Raw genomic sequence first — 14,244 nt, forward strand, 5'->3', positions numbered from 1 at the left:
CCAGCATATCAACGTAGTAGGTCATTAATTTAACAAAATAAAAGCAACAATCCTTGAATCCGGTTTCCGCTCACATCATGAAAGGAAAGTGATGGAATCGTATCCCATTCACAAATTCAAATCTATGAAATCGGGGTCAAATGAAAGAGTTGGCGCGCTGGCTTTCTTGTCGCAGTGATCGCCTCTATGTAACCTTTGTACTGCTTTTAACGTAGATATATTTGTGTTTGCATTGGTCCGTGTGTATGTGACTGCGCGCGTGCCCCAAATAAGCATTTTTAGTAGTTTTTATCTATCTTAGCTTCGGCATTAGTCTCACGAGTCATACTATCTCTACCGCATTCCTTACGACCGGTTGACTGTTCAGACGTTACTGTTTTCTTTTTCTTTTTTTTTTTGCTCTCCATTGCATATGTTATGCTGACTCCGCCGTTCGGTAGAAATTTTGTTTCACATAGCCTTTTACCGTTACTCTTTATCTACCGTTTTTGTACAGCTCTCACTGTTTCTGCCAGTGAAAGTGACCTGTCACTTGGAAATCCTGCAAGCCTTAATATTGAATCAAATGTTCATCGACTGTTGTCGTCCTGCCCAACACAAAACCTGTCCCCATGTTTGCTGTGATTGGCTCCTGATGCTTTATACGCCAAGTTACTTGTCATTTGTTTTATTCTGACAAAGGCTTGCCCCAAGCGGACACGTTAATACACTTTCGTTCGTTATCTTCTCGTTTCAGTATATATATATATATATATATATATATATATATATATATATATATATATATAAAGAAAAACTTCGAACAAGGTGAAAGCACGATTGTTGCCAACGTGCTTGCTTTCCCCTGACGAAAGCAAGTCTCTTTGCTGAAACGTTGGCAACAATCGTGCTTTTACCTTGTTCAAAGTTTTCTTTTCTTGTGTTCTCTACCATCTTCAAAAGTTCAACTTCTCCCTATATATATATATATATATATATATATATATATATATATATATACATATATATATATATATATATATATATATATATATATATATATATATATATATATATATGTATGTATATATATATTTATATATATATATATATATATAGGAGAGAAAGAGAGACGACGGTTTGCGTGGCCGTTTATTTCAACGCTCGGGCCAAGGAAGCAGATCAAGCGGTGATGATGAATATTTACAAGTGATGATGATGCCGAGCCCATCGGGGCTAGCACTGATGATAGTGGGTGATTACGAAGAAGCGCCGGTAACACAACCCAAAGTACTGGGAGTGTAGTCACTGGGTCTCACATAATTTCCCCTCCGCGAGCGGAAGCGGCCTCCTGGCCGCGAGTCAGTCGGTGGTACGGTGGTTGAATGGCTTCAGGCGGGATACATGAACGATTTCAGTGCCACAGCGACGGCGGTCTGTAGGCGGAGTTACCGGCGTGATGCGATAATTGACAGGAGAAGTCTCTTCTAAGATTTGGTATGGGCCAAGAAAACGGTGGAGGAACTTCTCGCACAGTCCGGGGACGCGAACGGGTGTCCATAGCAACACTTCATCCCCGGGACGGAACCGCACAGAGCGATGCTTCACGTCGTAGCGGGTTTTCCGTTCGTGCTGCCGAATTTCTGTTCGACGTCGCGCGAGGTCTCGACAGTGGGCGAGCCGCGAAACGTACTGCTCATGCGATGGTGCATCAGAGGCGACAGGAGCGTAGAAAAAACTGGATTCAAAAGTAATCGATGGGGAGCGGCCAAAGACGAGAAAGAACGGTGAATAGCCGGTAGTCTTTTGCTTTGCGGAGTTGTAAGCGAAGGTTACAAAGGGTAGGAAAACGTTCCAGTTGCGATGATCAGGACTAATATACATGGAGAGCATGTCCGACAGTGTTCGATGAAATCGCTCAGTCAGACCATTCGTCTGGGGATGGTAGCTGGACGTTGTTTTGTGGGCCGTGTTCGAAGCACGCAGAAGCTCTTCAACAACGGTTGAGAGAAAAACCCTGCCGCGGTCGCTCAGAAGGACGCGTGGAGCTCCATGGCGCAAAATAATGTTGTGCAGGATGAAGTCTGCCACTTCTGCGGCAGTGCCAGAGCGAATAGGCGCAGTTTCGGCGTACCTAGTCAAATGATCTACAGCCGTAACTATCCACCGGTACCCAGATTGGGTCGCAGGTAGCGGTCCATACAAGTCGATGCCCACGGTCTCAAAGGGAGCCGAAGGACAAGGAAGAGGCTGCAGTAGTCCGGTCGGAGGAGTAGTCGAACGTTTGCATTGCTGGCAAGAGGGGCACGAGCGGACGTACTTGGCCACAGCTGCAGAGAGGCCAGGCCAAAAGTAGCGGCTACGTATTCGCTCGTATGTTTTTGCGACGCCAAGGTGCGCAGCGGTTGCCGCATCGTGATATTCTTCGAGGATACGACGTCGAAGTGGACCAGGTACTACAGGGACCCATTTGTTGCCATTGGGATGGTAATTTTGGCGGTAAAGGACACCATGGAGGAGTTGAAACTTGGCGAGTTGACGACGTGCACGGCTGGTCGGAGGCGGCACACGGCCGTCGAGGTAGTCCATGATGGGGCGGCAGTATGCGTCTGCTCGCTGTAGCGAGGGCAAGTCACCGTGTCCAGCAGAGCTAGGGAAAGTGATGGGTGCCAAAGGGACATCGTGGTCGAGGCTTTCCTGGAGAGCAGTAGACGGAGAAGACAATGGGCAACGAGACAGAGTGTCTGCGTCCGTATGCTTCTTTCCGGTCTTATACGTCACGGAAAAATCATATTGTTGGAGGCGGAGAACCCAGCGACCAAGGCGCCCAGACAAGTTTTTCATGGAAGATAACCAGCATAGTGCATGGTGATCTGTAACCACTGTAAAGTGACGGCCATGGAGGTAAGGCCGGAATTTTTGAACAGCCCAAACGATGGCAAGGCATTCCTGTTCTGTAATGGAGTAATTCTTCTCGGCGGGTGTCAACGAACGACTAGCATAGGAAACGACCCTCTCCCGGAGCTGAGCATCACTTTGAAAGAGAGCAGCGCCGATTCCGTGGCCACTTGCGTCTGTGTGGAGGATAGCGGGCTTGCTTTCATCAAAGTGGCAGAGTACCGGGCTAGACGTTAAGGCGGCTTTCAATGCCTCAAAGGCTTGTTGGCACTCATTCGACCAAACGTAAGCTACGCCGGACTGTAGGAGCTGGTTGAGGGGGGGCCGCAATGGTGGCAAAGTTCCGAAGAAAGCGACGGAAATACGAGGCCAACCCGAGAAAACTGCGCAGATCTTTTTGTTGGCATGGACGCGGAAATCCGACAACAGCAGCGATTTTGTCGGGGTCGGGTCGTATCCCGTCCTTGCTAACGACATGGCCGAGTACCTTGATATTTTTGGTCGCAAAACGACATTTTTTTGAGTTGAGCTGTAGTCCAGCATTGGAGATGCACGTAAGCACTTCGTCCAAGCGTTGGAGATGCTCAGCAAATGTCGAGGAAAAGACAACCACGTCGTCAAGATAGCAGAAACAGGTCTTCCATTTTAGTCCTCTGAGCACTGAGTCCATCATCCGCTCAAATGTTGCCGGGGCATTGCACAAGCCGAACGGCATGACATTAAATTCATATAGGCCGTCGGGAGTAGCAAACGCCGTCTTTTCCTTGTTGGGCTCGTGCATCGGTATCTGCCAGTAACCAGAACGCAAGTCAAGGCTCGAAAAGTATTCGGCTCCTTGAAGGCAGTCCAGGGCGTCGTCGATCCGGGGCATAGGATACACATCCTTTTGGGAAATTTTGTTGAGGGCCCGATAATCTACACAAAAACGCACAGAACCATCCTTTTTCTCCACCAGGATGACTGGGGAAGACCAAGGACTGGATGAGGGCCGAATAACGTTACGCTGCAGCATGTCGTTCACGTTCTCCTCAATTACTTGCCGTTCTGATGGGGAGACTCGGTACGGGCGGCGGTGAACAATAGTTGATCCATCAGTTTTGATGCGATGCGTAGCTGCAGGGCTTCGAGGAAGGAACTTTGAATGGGTGTCGAACGAGGCACGGTGCTTGTGTAAAAGTTCCAGTACTGAGGATTTCTGTGATGGGGTAAGGTCCGGACCGATGGTGACCGCAAGAGACGACGTAGAGGAAACGGTCGTGGAAGGCCCTCTGCCTGTGGAAAGAGTACCAGACGGAAGGATGGACACGTCGTCGCCAGAAACAGAAGCAATCGCACAGCCTTGCGGGAGCAGAACCGCTTCGGAGGTCGTATTACGCACAGGGATAAAGGCGCGCCCTCGGGAAAATCGTACCAGACAAGCGGCTACTGCAAGACCTCATGAAAGGAGGCGGCCGCACGGAATGGCCAGCACATCGCCGTCAACGATTTTGTCAGCGGAAACTGAAAGAATGTGCTCTTGGCGGGCGGGCACAACGTGATCGGTACGTAGCGCCAGACGAGGCGTACTTGTTTCCGGGACAGCTGAGTGATGAACGTCTGTGATGCTGATAGCAGGAGTGCGGCAACAAATAACAGCGGAAGTCGACGAAAGAAAGTCCCAACCAAGAATAAGCTTATAGGGGCACTCCGAGATCACCGCACACTGAATGTGATGACACAGCCCGTCGATAGAAACGCGTACCGTGCAGAAGGCAGAAGGTTGAATGGACGTGTCGTTCGCAGCACGTAATAAATGGCCACTGTATGGGGTTTTTACCTTTCGTAGTCTCTTACAAAAGACAGCTCGAATAATAGAAATACTTGCTCCAGTGTCCACCAAAGCTCCGATATCGTTACCTTCAACTGAAACTAACAACAAGTTCGATGGGTGTTCTGGAGGAGTTGCTAATATACCGATAGATGCAGTTTCCCCTCCAAAAACTGCATGACTTAGTTTTCCGAGAGGTGGGTGGGGTCATACACGACAGGGCGAAGCGGAGACACAGATCGTCGAAATGGTGATGGGGAACGACGTCGCGACGCACGAGAATTGGTTGGGGACTCAGAAGTGGCAGGAGGAGAGGACCGCCGTGGCGGAGATGGGTAACCCCTCTGGCGGTAGTCGTAACGAAGGTTTGGTCGGTCACGTTCGTACGTGTCGTAGCCACGTAGCTCATCAATTAAACGCCTCCTACAGAACCGCGAAATGTGCCCGCGAATTCCGCAGTAGAAACACACCGGCCGGTTGAAAGAGGGCTGATGGCACTGCGGTCGCCATGCTGGATAGTAAGGCTGCGGCCCAGGGACCGGGTTGACCGCTGCCACATAGCCAGGAACTGGTTCGGCGGGGACGCCTCCCACGGACAGAGGCGGCCTGCCAGCCACTTCGGAATAGGATGGCGTGACTGGAGGAGGGGTAAGATCTGCGGGAAGTCTTCCGTGAGTACACGCGGCAAGCTCCTCTCTAATGATCTCTCGCAGGTTAGGTGTAGACGAGTAGGGACTGGTAGAAGAGACGTGCACAGAGGTGCGGCCGTCAAGTTCTTCCCGGATCAGTTCGCGTATTAGAGCTCGGAGGTCCTCATCGCCGCTGTTCCGGGCCATGGTACCCTGCTGGAGACGGAGTGACTGAAGGTCGTCCAGGCGTTGGCACGTTGTCCTCACATCCGAAACGGTAGTCGGATTCTGAAGGGCCAGGGCATAAAGGCGAACTGGCCGATCCCTTTCAAGATGTAGCGCACGCGATCAGCCTCCGTCATGTCTTTGTTGACCTTTCGGCACAGGGCCACAACATCTTCAATGTACGACGTGTACGTCTCACAAGGATGTTGGAATCGACCCTCCAGCTTCTTTTTCGCGATGTCTGAGCAGGCCGAGGAAGAGCCAAAAATCTGGCGCAGCTGCGTGGTGAAATCGTTCCAGTCATCAATGTGGTGAACATTGTTCCGGAACCACGTTTTGGCCACTTCGTCCAGGGACCACGAGACGTTTTCAAGCTTCGCGCGGTCGTCCCACCTGTTAAAGGCACTGACGCGTTCGAAGGTATCAAGCCACTCGTCAACGTCCTCATTACGAAGGCCAGCGAACATCGGTGGATCCCGCTGGCGGCTGGTGACGAAGTACGGTGGGACGGCGGCTGAGCCCGCCCCACCGGTTCCGCTGCCGGTTCCACTGCCGGTACCGCTGCAGGTTCCGGTGGCACGTTCCGCTGTCATAGGCATGGCGTCTCGCAGCAAGCGACGACCCGAACGGAGCTCCAGGGGTGCTCTCAGAGATGGAGGACGAGGGATCAAGACGCACGCTCCACCACTTGAGAGACGACGGTTTGCGTGGCCGTTTATTTCAACGCTCGGGCCAAGGAAGCAGATCAAGCGGTGATGATGATTATTTACAAGTGATGATGATGCCGAGCCCATCGGGGCTAGCACTGATGATAGTGGGTGATTACGAAGAAGCGCCGGTAACATAACCCAAAGTACTGGGAGTGTAGTCACTGGGTCTCACATAAAATATATATCTATATATATATATATATATATATATATATATATATATATAGATATATATATACGATAGAGAAGTCAAACTGAAAAACTTAACAACATTTATTCTAATGTTTCGACCGGGGAGCGGTCTTTTTCAAAGATACCAGCTTTCGTTCCTCACTGAGGATGTGCTCTAGTTGTGAGTTATCGTGGTCAATTACAATATTCAAAAGCTCCTTGGATGCTTCATGTATGCATAGCGCCCACCTAGCATTAGGCTCTTGAGACATGCCGGAGGTGGCGGCTTTAACGTAAATGCGCAGCCCTATCGGAACAACATCACATCTGCGATACAGAATGAGGTATATTTGAAAAAGAGCGGTCCCTTGTGAAAACGTTAGAACAAATGTTGTAATGTTTTTCAGTTTGACTTCTATATCGTGCAGCTAACCTCATAGCCAGGAACCTTTTCTCTTAACTATATATATATATATATATATATATATATATATATATATATATATATATATATATATATATATATATATATATATATATATATATATATATATATATATATATATATATATATATATATATATATGTACATACACGACCACTTAAGGGCAAAGACCTCTCCCATGGATCTCCAATTATCCTGGCTTTGTGCTAACGGCGACTAATTTGTCCCCGCAAACTGCTTTATCTCATGTGCCCATCTAACCTTCTGTCTCCCCTTTCCACGCTTGCCTTGTCTAGAGATCCACTCTGTTACCCTTAATGACCAACGGTTATCATACCTTGGCATTACATTCCCTGCCGACGTTTCTTTTTAATTTCTACTAATATGGCCTTAACACGCGTTTGCTCCCCAACCCACTCCGCTCTCTTCTTCTCCCTTTCATCTTCATCACCTATCATCTTCAGTTCCATTGCTCGCTCAGTCGCCGTCAATTAAAGTTGAACTCTTTTAGTGAGCTTCCTAGTTGATGCCTCGTAGGTGAGTACCGCTAAGATGCAGCTGTCATACACTTTCTTTTTTAGGGACAATGGTAGGAGGCTTCCAGTCATCTTCTGAGAATGCCGGCCGAATTCATTCCACCCCATTCTTATCCTTCTAATTATCTCTGCCTCATGGTTGGGATCCGGGGTCACTGCTAGGCCTAAGTAGATATATTCGCTCAATATAAATATACATATATATGTACGTGTATACATATGTATACACATGTATGTACACGTATGAATGTATATGTATGGATATGTATGTATGTCTGTATGTTCATGTGTGTATGTATGTGCGTGTGTGTGTATATGCGTGTGATCGTGTCTGCGCGTGTGCTCGTGTGCGCGCGTGCGTGCGCGCCTGCGTGCGCACTCCCAAAGCGAGCGCAGAAATATCATGAGTAAATGGTCGGTGCCACGAGAAGAGCTTCAACAAAAATGTCTGCTCACGTATCGGCAAAGGACTTCCCTGCATCACAGTAACATTTACATGATATCGCTGCCATAGAGAAAATTACTTTTCTTAAATAGAATTGCGGCAAGCAGCGAAAAACAGAGGGAGACATTTCGAAAGACGGTGTATGTATACACAATGGGCTGTCTTTGGGGGTAAACAAGAGAGCGAAGAGTGACGTTTGCTTAAAACTGCTGTTGTGCTCATTGCGCTACAACACAGCAAGTAAACAAAACGTAAGTGACCGATACATATGGGCTTCACGTGCAGGCAGAAGGGATGCGTGCGTCCAACGCCGTTGGCGTGTCCCGCTCCCAACAATGTAGATACAAAAACGGAGATAAACCGTGTACACAAAGGGCTAATGAACAGGAAACAGTTGTGAGAGGGTTGGCTCAGGAAGGTTGCTCTTGGTTTTGGCAACTCCGCAAGCGATGTTGGCTGGGCGAAGAAAAGGGTGCGAGCACAGAGTTGTCGAAGAAGTATGCGAACGTTGCACAATCAGCTAACCTCAGTTCTGCTAATGTGGGTCGTTCACGCGAACTTTGCCTCGAAATTGTTCGAGCGGTCCAAGGTCAAACTGTTGGTTTCTGATGATGCTGCTTTGCGTTTAATGACGCAAGACTGACAAGAGCAAAGAGCGCCAAAGACGAAGTTGTTTGATGAGGACAGATGTGCAATTAAACACTACATTGTCTCATTAAAAACAAAAGTGAAGCGAATGTATGAACATGGCTGGTGTATTGAGCCAGGACGATAATGCATTATATGAAAGAAGCTGTAAAAACTTGACGTCAGATCAAAATAGGAAAACGCTTTTTAGAAAACATTGGGCAGTCGGGCAAGAAGTGTCATGGGTGTAGCGGGATGTGTTGTCGGTACCGTTCAGGGAAGTGTTTGCGTAGCGTGGTGTCGAGTGCCTTGCATTGAATGACTACGTGAACTACAGATAGGGCCTCTCCGCACCTGCTGCACTCGGGTCTAGAAGATCCCGTGAGCAGGTACCAGTGAGTTGGATGCGTGAGCCCTATCCCTATCCTAGCCAAGACGACTTCCCTGTTTCTGTTGTGTGAGTCAGCTGTGTACCGTCCCAAGTTTGGCTTTATTGCATGTAGTTTGTTGTCTGTTCATTTCAGTGTGCTTGCCATGCTCAACGTAAGCGTTTTCTTATGTGTCTTATGTGTGGCTTGAGGTCTGTATAGGGTACCGTTGTAATGTCTACAGTGTTTCTGAGGGCAGTAGCAGCGGACCTCTCGTCTGCCAACTCGTTGCTAGCGATCCCAGCGTGTCCTGGGACCCTGAACAGGACCAGTTCATGCTTTTGTACATAGGCATCATAGTGTTGAAAACGAGATTAACTGTGTAGTTTTTCCCGGGCGGGTGGGATGGCAATGCCCGAACAACACTTAAAAGGAATCTGTACAGATGGTGTAATTGGGACTTTGAATTTCAAGAATGTGTTGTACAATGAGAAAAATTCTATATGATTCTGCTGAAAAAACGGCTGTGTGTACGTTCATGGTACTGTCGGCACAGAAATTCAGACCATGAGCAGCGCAAGACACCATAGGGGAGGCTTTAAAAGCGTCACTGTAAAATTCTGCACATGGGTATTTAAATTGCAAAGACAGAAAGGGCTGCACTACTGCGGCTCGTGGTACCCCATTTTTGTCAAGTTTCATAAAAAAAGGTCACAGGACACCGAGCGAACTTGCCAAGGCGGTAAAATGTCTGAAAAGGATGATCTGTATACATCTAAAACAAGGCGCTTAGATCCGAGGCTCGCTCTCTCATTCTAAGCGAAAAGGGTAGAGGAACAAATGGGCGAAAAGTGTTGGTTTCTGTGCTTCTTTTTGGCTTAACCTAGCTCTTTCCACAACACTCACCCAATATGGTTTGAAGGGTTTCACAAACTATTTGATCATGGCGGCGGGAATTGCTTGCCTGCTCGGCAACGTCCGGTCTAGAAGGTGGTTCCTCAAAGATCACGCAATAAAAACTACACCACAAGAAGGGATATCGGCGGTGAATTATATAACATTTCTTAGCGTCCTGTGAAGTATCAGTAGCTTTTCGAACGGCAATCCGGTACTAAATTTCAAATAAATGCCACGTTGCAGGAGTAGTTTAACTACGTTCCTTAGCACTCTGACGTCTAGGCGTCTGTCGTCAAGTTGAACCACTTTGCCTTTAAGCGCAGAGTATAACTGGCCAGGCCGTTCTACGGAAATGACGCCGTCCAGAATGTTGCATTTTATTTCGTTTATATTGTATTTCTTGGTAGAGCAGATGGCCATTTTTCCCTGATCCTGTGATGTGGTGATTCTGTAGCGCTGAATGCACAGTGGTTCGCGCCCTGTAGCGATTTTTCAGGAAAACCTGTAATAATCTTTCCATCGGTCTCGAAAAAAAAAAGGTTGGTACGCGCGATTGGCTCTCAAATGCTCGGCAAAAAAACGAGGCGAATTCTGGCATGACGCATTTATTAGCGAGTTCTTCTGTCAGAAAAGTTTAAGAGTTGCGCAAAATGGCAAAATTTTAACCTTTAGTTCAAGCTACTTTATTCTGCTCTAGTTATGGGAACACAGCCCTCCGGGGAACACTGTGTTTTTATGGCATTTCTAATTTGGTGCACGCGTTTGTTTTGAAGAGCCCCACTCCTGTCTTAAATTCACTCTTAGCTTGATGCTTCCTTCTGAAACATTTCAAAGTAGTGTGGCAGTCTTTGTTCTCTTCAGTGGAGAAATAATGAACAAGAGGTAGGACTACTGTGAAGGTGAGGCCACGGCCAGAAAATGCTGTGATGGCACTAGTCAACTTAATGCCGCTCGGTGTATACAACAACACCTAAACGATTCACACTAACTTTTGTATGACCTGTAAATGAAAAAGTACTACAATATTCATGTCACCAGATGCAACTATCGTTCGTGCAACTTTGCATCGGTGCCTTGGAAACAGTATGAAGCCTAATTTTGTGTGGAAATACTCTTTTCAGGCTCACAGTTTCCCTGAATCAGGACGCGAACGACCCTTCCAAGGACGTCACGGCCTTATTCCCTCTCGGCAATGTGTCAAAAGGAGACATGCTCACTATCTTCATTCGGAGTACAAGGGGTGGTTATTTGGTGGGGACAAGTTTTGACAAAACGACACATTTGGTCGCCGGTACGTCACCCCGAGACAACTATATACGCCCTTCAATTTCAGACAACTGCACGATTTACAGACAATACGCAGTGAGTATAATATAAACATCCGTTACATACAGTCCGCCACATTAGCACTGAGTTTGATTTTTTTGTTCAATATTGCACCAATTCCGTCAAACGATTTCACATATGGGTTGGTTGAGGTAACCGCATGTAGTGCGCAATCAAAAGGAACTGCCAAATCTTCTCCCTTTATTTGGAACAGTAGCAGCTGACGGAGATTCATACGCCCAAGAAAGATGAGAGACTAGCTCAGTGTCTATGAACGTGCCGAAAGATGGCGTCCCCTGAAGGAAATCAACGCAAATATTTGTTTGCACCTTAGGCAGTGCACAGGTCGCTGCGTATGGTACCGTAATGCAAATAATTTGTCTCACGTCTTTGCACCAGCCACACCTCGTGTATTCTAATCGCCGTGCAGTCTGACACAACCTGTGAGGGCTGTCCTTGCAGCAGCGCAATTTAAAAATGGCCGCATTGCAGGGAGAGTCCTTTTTTATGGCATGTGCGTCAGCCATGATTATTCCAGCGTAGCTGTTAGCCTCTAGTTGTTGGAAAAATTTCGTATCGTGGACAAAAAACTCAGTAAGGACCCAAGATTCTCGAACAAGACGCCGAGCACATGCGTCAGGCTATGCAGGAATACTGCATAGAGCTCAGTATTTGTGTAAATAAAAAACACAAAACATGCATCGAAACCAACTGAGTGATGAAAAGGCACCTGTGAACAATGGGGATCCGCGCCCTGGAAAAGTTTACGTTTGCAGCTGCCCTCGAAAAGGGGGGTACGTCATTTGAGGGCGAATGTTGGCTAGGCACGACCCGGAATTTTCTGCCATAGAAGCCGAGTGCAAACGACATGCCTACAGAGACGACCAAGAACGTTTCCTGATCTCCCACAACAGCATCTGCAGTGGTTTCCAAAAGTGAGATGGTGGCCATTTTTCCCATTAAGAATAATTTATTATCAGGTTTAATGCGGCGACGCTACACAGGGGATTTAGCATGCCGTATTGGCCGGCTCCGGATTACTTCGGCAGGCGGGGGATCTTTACACGTGCGCCAAAATCTCGAAAACACGGGCGCACTGGCTTTTTGCATTAATCAGAAAAGCGGCCGCTGCGGCCAGGAATAGAAGCCCCGTGTTTGTGCTCGGAGGCACAGCACCTTAACCACTGAGCCACCGCGACGACTCCCTTAACAAATACAATGTCCACCTCAGCCTGACTAAGGAAGCGAACGAATTTTTTTTAATAAATCATCCCTATGTAAAGAATTAAGTAGTTCGCTACTGATCAGGTGAAGTGTCTCAAAATGACCTCTGTCGCAGGCGACAGCCTGTGAAGCTTTGCGCCTAATCGTTGTTTACCCCAGCTTGCGAAAAGAAAACGGTAATGAACACTGTTCGGAAGGCAACGACAAAAGAAGCTTAGGCAGAACTTGATGTTGGGCTTGTTAGTTGTGGTCTAAGAACATCTCGTGTGTGTTTCTTGAGCGCTACTCATCATTTCCTTCGGATAAAAAAAGGTGACTAGACACACAAAGCGCCGACTAGCCACTTATCTTTACTGAGTAAAGAAACACATACTAACAAAGATGCCATCGACGCATGCGCGAAACACGTAGGGCAAAAATTAAGGAAAACATAGTGCCATACGGGGAGCAAGGCAAGTGACAGCAGGCATGTGCAATCGCTTTTGACATAACAAAACAAAGCAACGGCCGGTGCAGTAAACACACACACTAAAAATCACACCAAAAGTTTTGCCAAGAAATGCAATCTTGCATATCAGTACGGGCAGACGGTGGAAAGTAGGCTTCGACAATTTTCCTTCTGCGCACACTTTTGTAACTCGTGATAACGTCGCAGACGTGGAAGCATGGCCTTCAGTCTTTGCAGTGGGTGGCCAAGCTGCTGCCAATAAAATAGCTTACTAAAAATTTTAAAAAGTTTTCCCCTCATCACCTTGCGTTTTTCCTTCTTGTCTTGCCCTAGTATTTTCGCTCATGCGTAGGTCGTACTTTCACTCGCATGTGTTTCTTTACTGAAATAAAAACCAGTTGCAAGCCTGTACTTTGTGTGTTTAGTTGCCCTTAGTGTCCTCGTCTCCGGTGCAGCTTTGTTTGTCCTAATGTACAAACTAGGAAGAAAAGTTTTGGCGTGCGCACATTTCATGCCATTTTTGTTACGCTATTCGTAAACAGAACATAACTTGAACTGGGATAACCGAAGGAGAGGGTGGTGCGCACTCGGCAGAACTGCTATTTCGTGGATAAGGATCTTCGGCCAATGCATTTTGGGGGTATTTATGCTCCTCAAATGAAAGATATACTAGTTAGTTAGCAACCAAGAAGTTTTCTCTCAGTCACGTTTTTTCACGTCAAGGAAATTATAGTGGAGGTAATGAGCTCAATCTATATGGGCGGCAGCGCCGTTTTTCGGGTTTACATTGCTTTCGGGCGTAGCCACCGCAGCCATGCATGGTACTTCCCACGCGAGGGTTTGCAATAAACTTTTGGCGGACACATAAACCAATGTTTTTCTATATTGCCCAGAACGCGACGTTGGTTGCGGTGCATTCATTTTTCAATCCATTTTACGAGTGGGTTTATTTTAGGACGCTTACATGTCCGGCCAGCCAGGCCGTGGCCTAGCTTCTGTCCACCTTGTCGCTGCCCTTCGGTGCACCTCGTGCGGTACACTTCCTCACCATGATGCAACTTCCCGCGCATTTTGCCGCATTGTTCATCCCGGGAGAGGTGCCGCCCGGAAGGCCCCCGAAGGTTCTGCTGGTCTGCTTTCCGGTAGAGATTTCCAACTCATCAAAGTATGTGGAGAAGACCAAGATCGGCCGGCAACCCGCTCACAGGTCGGCGGCAGAAGCCTTTCTTTTCACTAACAGTATTCGCGCTTGAGACAGATGTACAAAACAATTGCTGTTCCAATTTTCTATTTTCGTGTAGGTTCTTTTTTCTTTGGTTTTTTTTTAACTTTTAGGGGCCTCGCTTCTATTATTTAAATGTGAAAGAGTATCGTTGTCCGCTCGCAAGCCCATGCCGACTGTGCTCGTTCGCTTGTTCCAACGAACAGACCAGCAGACCAGTACCGTTGGCCATGAAAGTGTCGTCACCCCAAAACGTAAAGAGAAATGGATGAAGGAAACCAGGCGAT

At 47.4% G+C, this 14,244-nt stretch overlaps 1 long non-coding RNA gene across 1 annotated transcript in view; it reads left to right on the plus strand.

The window, feature by feature from the left end:
* Positions 1-11,082, plus strand: part of LOC144157951 (uncharacterized) — a 47,380-nt gene extending 36,298 nt beyond the window's left edge. Inside the window, exon 3 of the long non-coding RNA XR_013319912.1 lies at positions 10,859-11,082. This is a non-coding gene — a long non-coding RNA (uncharacterized LOC144157951). The remainder of the gene's footprint in view (positions 1-10,858) is intronic.
* Positions 11,083-14,244: the final 3,162 nt, after the last annotated feature.

Source organism: Haemaphysalis longicornis, unplaced genomic scaffold, assembly GCF_048455015.1.
Source record: "Haemaphysalis longicornis isolate Haplotype H1 unplaced genomic scaffold, Haemaphysalis longicornis Haplotype H1 scaffold_10, whole genome shotgun sequence".
NCBI classification, from domain to species: domain Eukaryota; kingdom Metazoa; phylum Arthropoda; class Arachnida; order Ixodida; family Ixodidae; genus Haemaphysalis; species Haemaphysalis longicornis.